We start from the raw sequence: 15,040 nt of genomic DNA on the forward strand, positions 1-15,040 counted from the left end.
TAGCCTATCGAACAAATGCCGCCCACCGCCGCCGAAGGCGGTGGAGGGTGGCATTTTTCGATAGGCGGTGGAGTGCATTTTACGGAAATTAGCATTTCTTTTAAAAGTGCCGCCCTCGGAATTCATAGTGCCGCCCTCGGAAGTCGTAATGCCGCCCTCGGAAGTCGTAGTGCCGCCCTCAGAAGTCATGCATGCCGCCCCCGTAGGCGGAAAATGTGCCGCCCTTGTGCTGACTGCCCCCACCCTATGGAAATCCTGGATCCGCCCCTGCAAGACGCACACGTAAGGATCATGGCTCGGACTGTAATGCCGGGCGTGTACAAAACGTCTGGAATGTGATACAATATAATATGATTTGCGGCCATCAAAAATCATCATTCATCAAAATTCATCAGATCAGATCAGAATAGTTGAGGCTCATGTAGGTCGTAGGATGCATTTCAGACTGATAAAAGTTTATTTTGCTGAGATGTTTGATTTGAAGAGACGTTTCAACACTGTTACAAGACGCATAGGCAATTTTGGAATTGCTCGAAATTTGGTAGGTAACAACTGGGACTGATTTGTGAAATTATTGTGGCGGGTCGTGCAAAGCAGTAAAGTTGTGCTCAATAATCTTGCAGCGCTTTAAAGGTATTATCAGGGTTTTTTCCAAAATTTCGGACTTACTCAGTGAAACGTGTAGAAGAAGGTGACTGAAGCCCCAATCCAAAGTCATTCGTCTCAAAATTGCCTAATTTTCCAATGGTGGGCCTCCAAAGTTTTCGCGGCTGCCAGCCGCGTAAACTTGCGAGTACTTGGTGGTCCATCTCTAAACGCCCATAGGGTTTACACTAGCGGAGACTTTTCTAAATATTTCTAGGGAAAATATAATGGATCTAGGGAAAATATAATGGATCTAGGGAAAATATAATGGATTACAGGGTGCAGTTATTTTTTTACATCTTAGTTTTTGTTTACGCGTTTTTAGACGTTTCTCGGCGCACTGTTGTTGAAGTTATACAGGCCTATTTTACAGCTATTTTCGATTCACAAAACTGCTGCAATTTTTATAACGTTTTTTTTGCAAATTAGCATTTTGATGGAATTGGAATGCATTAAAAGATTTTTATTCTTAAATCTTGAATGCCAATATAATAACAATGTGAATCGAGCCACGCTTGTAGCGAAATATTACGAATCAATGATAATAACAGTAACCGGCAGAAAATATGTAGTTACCGCGATTGTATTAGATAATACTATATGTTCCGCGTGAAATTGACAGGAAATACCACAAGAATAATAGCCTAAACAAATATTGAAATAACTGAAAGCTCATAATACCCGATTAGCACTGCTAACGCTGACCATTTTCTTCGATCACCATACCATAATATCTGAAGATAATGAACTTGAACCTCGAAAAGCGAGTTGTCCAGTTTCAGTCTCCGTTTGTGCGGTACTGGCAGTGGCGGATCCAGGGGGGGGGGGCCGCGGGGGCTGGCAGCCCCCACCCAAGGAAAACTGGCGCCACTGCGCCTTCGGCGCAGTGGCGCCAATTTTCAATTCGCAACTCATCGGAGTGCCGCATACTAGGACTAGGATGCAAAAATCAGTCGAATAACGTCGTTTCAGTACGCTCCGCACCGATATTTCCAATCGTGTGGTGTCACTGTACATACTGATCCTGGGCGCCTCTTGTCAGGGCCACTGGGCGCCAATATTTCAGCGCCAATACGATGCGACTATGGCGCCCATCCGGGGCGTGGCGCCCAATTATGACCTGCAGCCCCTCCCCAGTGAAAATCCTGGATCCGCCACTGGGTACTGGGACACATTCATTATCAGTGAATCAAATAAAAATTGTCCAGGGCATCATGCTGTGATTATATGAACCAGTTAATATGTATAAAATCTAGTTATTGGCCAAACGTAACGGCCACGGACCGTATGTTGACGACCCCGAAATTTAGCGAAATGAAGTATAGGTTCAAGCAGTTTAAATAATGCTGGTGCGTGGGGTTGAATAGTGATGTAACGGCCACAGTCTACAACCACGATAACAAATATCGATTGCGCTTCGCTCAACCAGCTCGTTCTTGCTCAAGAAGCAGTGCATCCCTATAAAATGAAAAGTCTGAACGAATGCATTCAGGTTCCTACCTCTGAATCACCTTATATTGAGATCCGTTTCTTAACAGGAACACAAACGCGGCCCATCAATTCGTCAGTACTAAGGCAACAACGTCTGACAAGTGACAACGCATCAAATGGCCAACTTCTGACACTTCTACCAATACGGTAACGGCAATAAAATTGCATTGCAAAATGCAAATAAAATTGCACGATTTCCAAGCGCAGTTTGAAACCAAGTGCGACCAGCTAGTGTCATTTTCACAACCAAGTGCGACCAGTTAGTGTCTCGAGACACATTACAACTGCATAGGTACCGCAGTAACACATTAGGGGCGAAAGGAAACACATGACTTGTGTACGACCAGCGTTCTGTCAGCGCACGACGCATAAAGTAAACTGCTCAAACAACTGCGGTCCCGAACAACACAACACAGAGCTCCGAAACGAATGGTTTACAAAAGTCTACGACTGACGACATCGAAACAGTACGTTCATCGGGACTAGTCACATGACTCGCTCAACCCAGCTGGGTTATGGGTACTAATTGCGCTTCAAATTGGCCTCTGACAGCCATTTACTTACGCTAGTTTGATGCATAAAAATGTACATTGAAACTCAAGCGGCAGCACATAGGTCTCCATCAAGGTGGTTATATACAACAGAGCACCACGCTAAAACGAGCGCGAACCGCACTGTAACAGACAGAACACTGAGCCGCGAGTCGTGACAGTCGCACTGCGTCATATGCACGCAGATGTCGCACTCACGGCACCGTTGCTGGCACTGCGCTGCGGGTGGACACGCGCGGTGCAGTAGCTCCACGGTGTGCGGCTCACCGGAGGGATTACCAGTCTCCGACCGGACAGTCCAGGCGGGAAATGCGGTGTCTTCAACCATGACCGCCGTCCCCGTCTCCGCGGAGTGCCGAACGGCGGCGTCGGATCTTGAGCTGGTGGACACTTGTACTCCTGCCAGAGCTACCAGCTTCAGCCCTTCAGCATCCTGTCATCAGCAAACTCCAGCAGAGCTCCAATGCAACTGGGAAAATAAAATTTATGCTGTTAAGCTAAATCATGCAAAACATTTCCTTGCACAGGATTCTCTTGCGCAGTTCAGCAAAATCTTCTGTGATATCCATGGCCGTGACAAGAGGACTTTATGCCATTGTAAAAAAGATAGGTTCATTGATTCTCATTTACCCACATCGAGCTTCTATAGGTACCATTCATTTGTATATCATGAAGTATGTTAACTACACAATATTTATGCAATAGACTGACATGAAATATGTAGGAATGGCAAGAGAGATGGGTAAATAAGCCAAATAGGTTGCAGGATTTATTGGCACCAAACAGGTCAGAAAGTAGAAGTTCAAACAATCTTACAAACTACACCAGAGAAAGTCTTTGAATTAGGTACAAAATTATGCCACAGAAATAAAAGCAATGCAGTTTTGTAGAGCATTTCCCAAAAGATAATTGTCATTCGGCCTTGCTCCCATTCTGAGATTGAATAAATACAAATTATGGGGTGAAAGTTACTAAAAAGCAGTATTTTTAGAAAACAGCTTCAATTCATGTTTGCCTGATTTCAAACTCAAGGCAACATATCATAGCTTTGACAGCATGGAAATTTCATTATTGAGGTTACAATTTCCATAATCTTGTCACAAACAGTGCACTTTAATATGGATAACTAACACCAAATCAGCCAACCTTGTATCTTTATCTGGTGACACTCAAGAAACCAATAAAGCAAACAATTTCTGAGCAAAACATTTAAGTAATTGACAAGCTCAAGCACCATGCAGCCACTGGAGTATGACGGGGTCTCGTAACTTGAACGTTCAGTCTGTAAGAGCATGCCTGACTTGACTTAACAGATTTGAGGCATCACAAAGACCTTTGCAGCAGCTCCTTCTAATCTTTTTTTAACATAAACTTTAACTATCATTACCATGCTATGATGATGAGATGGCTGGTTTCGGGAGCATGAAAAGTAGCAGCCCTTCTTTCATTCTATTTCCTTGTTTTCACATGCTGCACAAAATGTTTTTTCTTCCGCGTTCCTTCTGTCATTATAAAAAATAATAGGTATCATAATTGCTTCACTTCTTCCTTATATTTCAAGTATTGCTGCTGCAATTCATCACATCTCCCGTTAGTAAACCATTGCCCTATGCCCGCTAAAGTAAATAAGTGGAATGCGCCAGAAATTGTCAAAATCGCGCCAAAATAGCAAACTAAGATGTGAAAAAATAACCGCACCCGGATTACATGCTCCGTTATATTTTCCCAAGACAAAATAGGGAAATATAGCATAGGTCCGTAACACAACGAACACAACCTTCTTCTCATTCTTATACGGCCTTGCTTCTCATTCTTCTCAGCTTCTCATTCTAGATATCCTGTGGGTTATCAAAATAATTCAAATTAAAAAATTGTGTTGTGTGCGTTCAAACTAAGCTCATCCCGAGTGTAATTCAAGAATGTCTTAGTTCAAGTAATTAAACTTGAAAGTGATATAGCTCAAGCAATGAAGAAGCTTGGATGGAACTAGTGTTGAATCAAAGTTACCTATCATTTTTAATGCTAAGTGCTGAACGTTACCAATAATTCGAGACATCCGTTGTAAGATGTATGACGCAGATCAACTTTGATCAAGTGAAGAAAATAGATTTCAGATGAAATAATGTCAATGTTCAAGGCTGAGCGACTGGCAGATTTCGGAGTGAGCACGAGTGGCCTTGAGACATTCTGTTTCTGTAGGTACTCAAAATAAATAAATTATCATGTTGTGTGCTTTGAGGTTAAGTGTTATCAGTGGTGCTTCATGGTTGTGCTTTGTTGTTGGTGTATAGGCATGTTTTGAGCACATTGCAGCATGATATTGGTGGTGTGTAAAGCAACTGATCTCCGCAGACTTTGCACTTACTTGCAAAGCCTGCAGACTGACTTTGCAGACTTTGGCTGACAATGAGCAATGCATTGCTGACTGATATCATTTATTCTGTGTTTGTAGCACAAAGTACAGAAGTGGCACATACATTGTTACTTTGAAAACCTGGTGTGAATTTTGATGTAGAAAATTGGTGGCTGACGTTGAGTCCTGACGTATTGTGAGTAGTGTACATCTGGTGCATTGAGCGCAGACTTGAGACCAGTGACGTTTGTATCAGTAGACTGTGTTTGAGTCTACTTATATGGGTAGTCATAAAGCAGGCGTCACACTTCTTTTTGCAACCAAGGAGATGCGCTATACCCAGAGATGCTTTCTCACCAAACCTTACCAAACCAAACCTAACCTACAGCGCCTCTCTTCGTTCGTTCATGGTTGCAAAAAAACAAGTGTGACGCCTGCTATACTACTACCCTTATATGGCCTTGGTTTGAGTGTGGTGACTAAGTAAGCTGGTGTGTATAGCCATGGATTACCTACTACCTGGATCGGCAACTCCGCGGAATTCCCATTGTATTGCGCGACCGCCCGAAAGTGCTGCCACCTATCGAGCAGACTGATCCCTGCTAAGGACAGCCCGCCGCCGCCGCCCAGTCAGGCAGCGGCCGATACCAGCGAAGTCCGAAAATGACCGGCAAGTTATGGCCTGAACCAGCCGCGGCTAAGTTTGGCATAGGCCAACAGTGTCGGGTTCCGGAAGAGCGGTCCAGGGCGGTTCCATAGACTATGTATCGTTTTGGAAAGAATGGTGTGGTGGGTCGTTTACCGAGCGCGACTGGCCGATTTTACCTCAGCACGTCGTATTGTTAGCTCTCATGGCCAGGCCAGGCGCCTTCTGCCAGCTGCCTGAAAATACCTTCGATCAAACGACTTTGTCTATCACTCGGGTTGCCCCTGATCAGCTTGAGCATTCCAACTCAGTCGTCGGTAGACCGCAGAGGAAATGAGCCGTCCGCCGTGAAACATCCAAATCATTGCTACAGCCATTTTGACTGACTTATAAAGATCAAGACAAATGCTGTCATATCGATTAACGAATATCTGCACCACTGACAATTTCTATCAAGAAGCATTCCAGGATTATAAGCTTACCATACACCGTTTCGTTAAAAAACTGTTTCCATATTGAACTTATATTTGCCGTCGCATGAGCGAATTGCCTACTGAGTACAGGCTGAAACCGATTCTTTCCGCAGTCAGAAATCATGTGCGAGACCGAGAGCCTATTCAAATAAACCCCGGTCGCACTCGCATCCATAACACGCACCTCCTTGCGTGCGATTGATGCTATTGCAACTTAATGGATTTGAATAGGTTCTCGTGTGCGATTTCCTGACTGTGGAAATAGTCTGTCTCGGCCTGAAGTTCAGAATTTAACACAGGTTCAATGACAACTAAGGTGAACGATGACACACAATGTATACAATGCATATTATTGCATAGACTGATAGGTAGGTTTCGAGAAACGACGTGCCACATGCCTACTAAACGGTGTCGTAGCACCAAGCTGGTTTCCAATTCACACCTACCACCAGAGTATATCGGGAATAAATGCAAACACGGTGCACACGAACGCATTATCCGCTCAATGGGTATGCCCGTAGTGGGTATGTTAGTCAGTTACAAACGCTGTAATACCTTAAACATTTTCGGCCGAGCCAGTTCACAGTTCACACCACGGCTGCCTGCTGCCGTCACGTCACACGTGTCCGCAGTGGGCGTGCACCTGCGAGTGCGTGCATCATAATTCACATCACAAATCACAGGATGCCAATTCAAGTCAGCACACCGTGGAAACTGAACCCATCTCTTTGATCTGAAACGAAGAGTGAGAGAGGGAAATTAGATACCTGAGCATACCGTAATGAAATGGAGAGTGAGGGCATTCCAAGGCAAACTGTTTCCCCACAACATCACAAAAAGTATTTTACATTGCGATGATGTTGGCAAAAAATAAAATAAATAATACCTTGACAAGATACTCCCAAACAAAAGTACCCAAAAGCTTAACATCTTATCTGCTAGGCTTACATAGTTTAAAATGGCTTTATCTTACTTAAATCTATCTGCTATCTACACACAGTTTGGCTAGCACTCGTTCTAAGGTGATTGTTATATATCATTCAATAGAGGGAAACTCACAAACTTCTTCGTACTACTCTGGACCTTTTGGCTTTGAGAAAAGAAGGAAGCTGATGTCAGGGACCAGGGTCGGCACTCTTTTGTCATTTGTGGTTGACAATGGCACTGGCTGCCATTAGGCTTTCTTTTTACTGTCAAATGGTTCAGTTTTTCAGGCTGAGAACATGATTTATTTAAATATGTTTTTTTATTCAATATCATTCAACTATTTATGAAATCAGGGCATTGGCAAGCAGGTTATAAAAATTAGCTGAAATGACATGATGCCAGTCGACTGCTCCTGAAGTGTGTTGCACTCTAGTCAGCCGTTCAGAGAAATACGTAGGAAACTGATATGGGTGAGCAGTGAGTCTGAACAGTGAGCAGTTGACCAATTTATAGGTAGGTATTGGCACTATGACTACACAATATAAAACAGAAACCATTTTCAATAGTTGAACAAATATTGAGTTAAGAAATAATGGCACACTAACTGATTTTGCTAAACTAAAAACTTAACAAAAACTTAAGCAATTCACAACTAACAATGCATCATCCACCACCTATCATGCGCTGCCAAGACCGAAATTGTATCACAAGCAAAACCATGGCTATATCAGCGGCATGTATAAGCTTGAGATATGATGTGTCAAACATATAACAAACATATAAAAACATAAAATTAAACATATAAATAAGTGATTAACCATTCAATTACGGAAATTATACGATTTTTAACGACATATGGCGAGAAGCAATGTGCGCCAGTATCGTCAACAGCCGCTCTTTACAGTCATATTTTAGGCCACTCAGACCCTCCAACCACAAAAAAACCTTACCAATCTTACCTTGCCATCTTCCTCCATCTTCTGAAACCTTCCAATCTGCTCCAAAGGGGCTTAACTTTTCAAAAAACAAGGCAAACGATCCTACGACGCGACGCCGACCATTGTTTTGAATAGCACCCGCTCCCCCGCGTCCTTAGCGCTCGACACCACTGCCACCTAGCGGTGGTCACAAACATCGAGAAGTTGCCGATCCAGGTACTACTTCATCCATGGTATAGCCATGCAATAAGTGTTTTGAAATATATTTTTTGGGACAGTATTGAAATTGTGTGTTTTGGCCATCTGGCATGGATGATGGAAAGTCACTAACTCAACTTCAGGAACGCTTCTTCATTATGCTCATCTAAAGCACAATGATCTATTTTCTCTTCGCAAGGATTGATTCCTAATTCACTGTCAATTCAGTCGGTGACACACCAGGGAAATAAGCTAAAATTTGAGCGCTCTATTTATTGCTCCCGCTACTTCACCGTCTCCCATAGGGTCCTGTGTTGAGCTGGTGTCGAGGCTCTAAAAATGACGCCGATTTTTGCACCCTTCTCACGAAAACCGCTCGGACCGCCTGGAAACTAATTGTTCCGCTCTAAAAATTTCATGATCGACGGGAAAATGAATGAGGAAAAGATTGGTCCTGAAATAATTCTGAACTCCCTGTAGAACATATCGAAATATGGCTGCAAACTAGGAGAATATCAAAATCGACAAAACAATACAAATAAACTTACCGGGATTTGTTTATTTTCCATGCATCTGTGTATGAAATCAGTCGGTTTTTCGGAAAGATAATCTTCTGTTTAATAAATAATTCCACAATTGCAATCGAGAAAAAAAAATTCTGCTGTGACGGCAGTTTTGGCATTGTGCCAGTAGTGTGGCGTGCGCGGTGCTGCGTGGTCGTCGGTGCGGAGTTGTGAGTATTTTCGGTGTTTTAAATGGTTGATGGCCATTTGAACCAGCTTTATATTATTTCCTACAAATTTTTGCATCAAATTATTGCTTTGAAAGACCATTGAAACCCCTTATCTCTTCATGAAACACGATCATATTTATCGTCGACGAAAATGGCGCGGGACCCCATGTGCGTTCCGATCGAAATAAATCGTAAATTAAATAATATTCGATGATAAGTACCATATTCTAGTGACACATTTTCATAAAATAAGGCATAAACTTTGCAAGGAAGTCAACATTGGATAATTGGATTCTTATTTTGCTCACATATCCTTGTGTATAGTCAAATGGCTCAATTGTTAGATAAATGTAAGCATATGTTTTGGCTTGATGTTTGCTGTGAAACCACCCAGCCACTTGCTGGTTGAGTGGTTTTTGATAATTACCTGATAATCATTTCTCCTTTTCCTTAAAAGAAACTAAAATTCTTTTCAAAGTAATCCATTTTTAGGAAAGGCGGCTTGCTCATTGACATTTCATGTTCTTGTTTTGTTATTGCTGGCAGTATTTTGATACAATAATGCAATATAAATTTTTTGCAATAATAAAACCTAAGACAAACCTAGCTAATGCGTCAATCAAACACCCAACAGAAAGATTGTGAGTCCTTGTGACGTGAAGTAGAACATTCTATGAATGTGTTATATAGAATATGCCAAATTTTAAATTAATTTATTATTTGATACTGATAGCTGAGCATGTGAATTATGCCACAATATAATTTCATTTTCTGGTTTTGAAATAGCCGGCAGTATTTTACTTCAACAAATGTAATATACATGGAATATATGTTGTTATGTTATGTTAAAAGTTTAATAACAGCAAACAGAAGGGGCTGTTTCAGCAGATAATGTTGTACCTTATGCATTACCTTTCTTTTCTGCAGGACCATGCTTCCGCTGGGTGGTCGACATTTGCCTCCTGAAGAAGTTGAGCAACATGAAGACCACCAGATGAGGTGTCTGCAGTTCATGTGGAACTCTGCAGACTACAAGTGTTATGCCAACCACAACCAAAGTGCTGTGATCATGGAGGCATGAACCTCATGACAACACTTCAGATTTGCAGTTGTACCAAAGTGTGATTCAAACCACCTGTGGCATCTCACTCAATGTGTGAACAGTGTGATCATTGTGCAGTGTTCAGCTGCAACTAAGACATTTATTAGTGACTTGTTTTGCAATTAGCCACCAAAAGCATTTTTGGGCTGGCTGCTGTAATTTGTTGTGCACTGCGCAATAGTGGTAGTGTTTTGTCACTTGTCAAGTTGTCAGTTGTGCATGTTGCATGTTTCTCTTCCCTCGGCCCTCATTATCAGTTAAGTGGTGAATTGGCATCACTCAGTCTCCCCAGATCTCCATTGACTGTCTGTCAACCACCTAACTTGAGATGGTATTTGCTAATAGTGTCAGAAAAGAAGTGATTGTAGACATTTTTAGGAATATGAGCTCCGTTTCATGCGTGTTGCAGTGGTCATTTTGTCACTTGTCCCATAGTGTAATAAATGGAAACTGTTGTTCCCTTTTCAAGGTACTCGCGGATGCAGAAAGCGTTGGGTCTAATTATTAAACGCACCGGGCACCCTTCTATCAGCGACGCACGAAATCGACAAATATCATCCTTTTTAGAGCAGGAGGAAACGAAAACTTGTGAACATAGCTGTACCTACAACAGTGCATAAGGAATTGGAATTCTGGGAGTTTTTGAAATTCGCAGAAACTCAAGTTGTCGACAGGTATGCCGCCCCCTTGTACGTCAAAGACCGCCTAAAAAACAAACGTCTACAAATGAAGGCAGTATTCATATGTTCGTTGTAACTGCAGCAGCCTAGCAACATGCATTGCGGTCCGATGGCGAATTACACTCGTGCTAAAAAACTATGCCGGTAACTGCCAACGTACTTAACGTAGGTGAGGAGAGGAAGGGTTATGTCAAATGTCAACATCAAAGAAATGGCTTCATCTGAGCCGTGCCTATTGTACATAATTCAACCAATCTATGCATTTCGTTTCTTGCAATCTACTCATGCTTTCACTCCAGCTTCAGAGTAATCATCCCATATTGTACGTCTTAAGATATTGATTTCTATGGCAGTTCGCAATTGCTAGCCACGTCTCACCTCAGTTTGGTGGCCCCGCATCGGCCCACACGGCCGCGCTCGGCCGCTCTAAAATTGACTTACGGAGGAGGATGGTGGCTTTTATTTTAGCTTCTCCGCTGACTGCGGGGAGCGCCGTCGCCGAGGTAGGAGCAATAATTAGCTTAAGTTTGGGACTAATTTCCACGCTTAATTAACATTTTCATGTTATTTTAATTAATTCATGTTAATGTTTGACGCATTCTCTTTCTATTGATACCATCCACCGGTCTGAGAAGTACTGCCTTGCTGCGTAAGGGCCGATAAAAGATCACGCTTTTAGGGGTATCTCTTCAACATGGGGCAGGAGCAATAAATAGAGCGCTCTAATTTTAGCTTATTTCCCTGGTATGTCACCAACTGACAGGGTTCATACAGATTCATCCACAGTGCTCAGCAGTGTATGTTTTCAGATTTCAACAGACTGTATTTTTTTCTGTATGTACATATGCATCATGCAAGGGTACAACAGATGCGGTATTTGGTAAGCAGTTGGCAGCAAGGTGGTGTTTGTACTTATTGGCAGAACTAGTTGAGCAGGACTAAAACTATCCTAGTTTCTCTCCAGTTTACTCAGATCCGTCTCAACACATTGAACATATTGAAAGCGTTCATCCATGAAATGTCTGCATGTATACTCATTTCCGAGAAGGCACGCTCGTCGCTCATCCATTGCCGAGTAGGCACGTGCGTGCCCATCGCCGGCGCGCATTAGCGCGCGTCCATGGCTGGGGCGCACGCGCGCGGCCATGGCCGGCATGCACGCGCGCGCGCCCATCGTCGGCACGCAAGCGCGCGCCGCGTCCTTACCCGGCGAGCACGCCGCGTCCGTACCCGGCGCGCACCCGCGCGCGTCCACAGCCGGGGCGCACCCAAGCGAGTTCGTACCCGGCACGTACCGGCGCGCACCCGCGCGCGTCCGTACCCGGCCCGCACCCGCGCGCGTCCACTGCCGGCACTGACAGACCCTGACAGACGGGCGTGCTGCCGTCGGCGGTCCTGACAGATGAGCGGCGGGCCCGGCTCCCGCAGCTCCGGCAGCGGGCGGCAGCCATGGTCGGCATACACGCGCGCGCGCCCATCGTCGGCACGCAAGCGCGCGCGCGTCCATAGCCGGCGCGCACCCGTACCTGGCGCGCACCCGCGCGCGTCCGTACCCGGCCCGCACCCGCGCGCGTCCACTGCCGGCACTGACAGACCCTGACAGACGGGCGTGCTGCCGTCGGCGGTCCTGACAGATGAGCGGCGGGCCCGGCTCCCGCAGCTCCGGCAGCGGGCGGCAGCTCCGGTGACTGTTCCGGCAGCTCCGGCAGCGAGCGGCGTCTCCGGCAGCGCTCAGCAGCGGCGCCAAGCAGCAGCAGCGGCTGAGCCAACAGGCGGCCGCGGAGGCACGCCCCCCCCCCCCTTTGCACATTGTTCGTCCATGGAGATGTCTGCAAGCACGCCCATTGTTGAGAAGGCACGTGCATCCATGGCTGAGCACTGAGCAGGCACGTGCGACCCCTTTGCACATTGTTCATCCATACATATCAATATAATTTACCTTATGATTAGTGTGAGTCTTACAAAATCTTAAACTCAGAAATACCACAAGGCAGGTTGCCTGGGTGAGTTGCTAATATGAACATAATGAACATTATACATTAGTGCAGTACCTATAAGCATCCATGCTGTGTGAAGGACTTGGCCCTCACGTTCATTCGTTTGGTGATTGCACATGGTGGCATGTGTACTAATTGTTCTCCCTAACCCTTCTTACAACTTTGACTAGCAAGTAGAAGCTGGCAAAATGCAAGGAGCTTACAAAGCATGCCTATATGTAGATAACTGAGGATGATTCTCTCAATTAAAGCATGATCCGCACTCAGCAGCTTCTTCTGTTCTGTTCCACAAACTAAAACTGAAATGCCTCAATTTTCCTCAAAATATATTCATTTATCACTCATAAACAACAAAAATATACATTAAGTAGGTACCAGGGCAATAAAAAACATACAAGTTACATATTTTTTCATGTACCGTCCTTTCACAGCAGCAATATGTAGAAACGCACCAAGACGTTCACGGAGAGCCCACCCATAACAAACTATAGTTGAAGCCGGGGCTCTGCTGCAGCAGCAGGGGAGACGTACAGGACACAGAGGTCATGTCACAACATCATGTTGTACAACCTGTTGTTCGAAAAAACAGATCAACATAGATCTTGAAAAACTGTAGGTAGCGCTTTCTTCAGTCACTTAGGTAAGCTTTCTCGCAAGACGTTACATTAGATTGACCACTCTTGACAAAATAATCAGATTGAAACTTAGCTCTTGTGCCTGATGCACTTACATTTCAATTTATTGAAATAAAACACTCAAGTTAACCCTTGAAAATTGTTGACATTTAAATGATATTAATCAAGATTTGATGATCAGCAAACAAGCTCAAGCTATTCAAATCACACCCAAATCAAAATAATAACTTTGGCAATGTTGATAACTCTTGCTGTCTTATTGAAAAGCAAATCTTCAATTTGTTCATATCCAAATTCAATGCCAAGCACTGAAATCTTGTTGCAAGGCCCTAAAAACAAAAGACAAAAACAAAACAGACAAGGCCCGTCTTGTGGAAATCGACAGTGCGGTGCGGCGCCTTGGCGAAAGTTCCCAAGGCTGCTCTTTGTTTACATTTTAGTGATGGGCCAACTTGGCCGCCCAAGTACTTGTTTTGCGTGAGTAAGTACAATTTTGTCAATTTTGAAACGGCCATATCTCGCAAATTTTGGTACCGATTTACATTTTATGCATATATTTAGAATCGGCAGAGTCTGGGGAGTTCATTGATTGGAAATTTATGCCGATTCCTTTCAATTTTTAAACCCTGATAATCCCTTTAACTGCTTCATTTTGAATCACATGCGCCACAAATTTAGAGATGAGGAAATTGTGGCGGGCATCATCGGTAAGAAATTATCGGTGTTAATTCTTTTCAATACAAACAATTTTTTGGCATATCGACTATTTTCGATGTTCAAAACTTAAAAAATTAAATAATTACACACATATGTTCCATTTTACTTAGCTTTGTAGCTTTCTTTTGATAAGATACATTCTCTATCTTCCCCTCCCTTCTGCTAGTTTCCTGTCAACAACCGAAACAGCAGAAACAACGGCGGGGTTCAGGTTCATTGGCGCTATTTTCTACAATTTTTCCTATTTTTTGCTTAGTTTCCTTTGATATTTTTGGCTCAGTTATTTTCAGGTAAGTACAATTGGCCGAATTAATGACCTGATATTGTGAAATGAATTTGTATCATGTGCTTTTTGACATTCAACAGGTAGATTAAAGGGACCCTCCCACCTTCAAAAAAGTTAATGAATTGGCATGAAAGTGATGTCACTCGGTTCAGAAAGAGCAAAAACGAATATCTACCAAATTTCATCGAAAAATATTCACGGGTTTTCAAGATATTAGACTTTTACTTTTGTTTACTTTTTGGGATCTCCGTTGTTCCTAGCGACTATTTGAAAGTGCGGCATTTGTTGCGCAAAGCAGCATATACCACCGCGTGCTCGGTGCTACTAAACGTTTTAGTCAAACATTTAACGGACGTTTGAAAGCCTGATGACGTCATCAGATTCCCGTAATGGTTAAGAGATAGGGACCACGTGGTCCCACCCTGCAAGTAAAGGGAAGAAATTTATTGAACACCATAAAGCTGCGGGGGTTGCGACCAGAGTGCTGTTCACGGACACCTGCGGTAACTGCGGTAGCTGCGGTAGATCGCAGGCTGTAAGTCCCGCCCACTTGTGCGTACGTCATCACGCGTTCGTCCGAGGCGGCCGTGTCAATTTTCCGCCCAAGTTACACGAATGCGCAACTGCCGCGCCACTTTGCATGACAAATGGTTCCTGCGGCCGCTGCG

General features: G+C 43.8%; 2 protein-coding genes and 2 long non-coding RNA genes across 5 annotated transcripts in view; 2 read left to right on the forward strand and 2 right to left on the reverse strand.

The window, feature by feature from the left end:
* Positions 1 to 2,125: 2,125 nt before the first annotated feature.
* On the reverse strand, positions 2,126 to 4,353 carry LOC122387494. The gene is made up of 2 exons (XR_006257604.1): positions 4,075 to 4,353; positions 2,126 to 3,156 (listed from the first exon to the last, which is right to left on the reverse strand). It is a non-coding gene; the product is annotated as an uncharacterized LOC122387494 (long non-coding RNA).
* A 1,840-nt stretch (positions 4,354 to 6,193) lies between these two features.
* Positions 6,194 to 8,218, reverse strand: LOC122387495. Its single transcript, XR_006257605.1, has 2 exons — positions 8,046 to 8,218; positions 6,194 to 6,892 (listed from the first exon to the last, which is right to left on the reverse strand). It is a non-coding gene; the product is annotated as an uncharacterized LOC122387495 (long non-coding RNA).
* A 5,857-nt stretch (positions 8,219 to 14,075) lies between these two features.
* Positions 14,076 to 15,040, forward strand: part of LOC122387498 (zinc finger protein Gfi-1-like) — a 73,231-nt gene continuing 72,266 nt past the window's right edge. Inside the window, exon 1 of one of the 2 annotated variants that reach the window (XM_043377753.1) lies at positions 14,076 to 14,376. The gene's annotated coding sequence lies outside the window, so the exon portion shown is untranslated. The remainder of the gene's footprint in view (positions 14,377 to 15,040) is intronic. The other variant, XR_006257606.1, reaches the window with a different exon arrangement.
* LOC122387497 (zinc finger protein Gfi-1-like) overlaps positions 14,275 to 15,040 on the forward strand; it is a 92,650-nt gene continuing 91,884 nt past the window's right edge. Inside the window, exon 1 of the mRNA XM_043377749.1 lies at positions 14,275 to 14,291. The gene's annotated coding sequence lies outside the window, so the exon portion shown is untranslated. The remainder of the gene's footprint in view (positions 14,292 to 15,040) is intronic.

This window comes from Amphibalanus amphitrite, unplaced genomic scaffold (genome assembly GCF_019059575.1).
Source record: "Amphibalanus amphitrite isolate SeventyFive unplaced genomic scaffold, NRLGWU_Aamphi_draft 000288F_arrow, whole genome shotgun sequence".
In the NCBI taxonomy this organism is placed as follows: domain Eukaryota; kingdom Metazoa; phylum Arthropoda; class Thecostraca; order Balanomorpha; family Balanidae; genus Amphibalanus; species Amphibalanus amphitrite.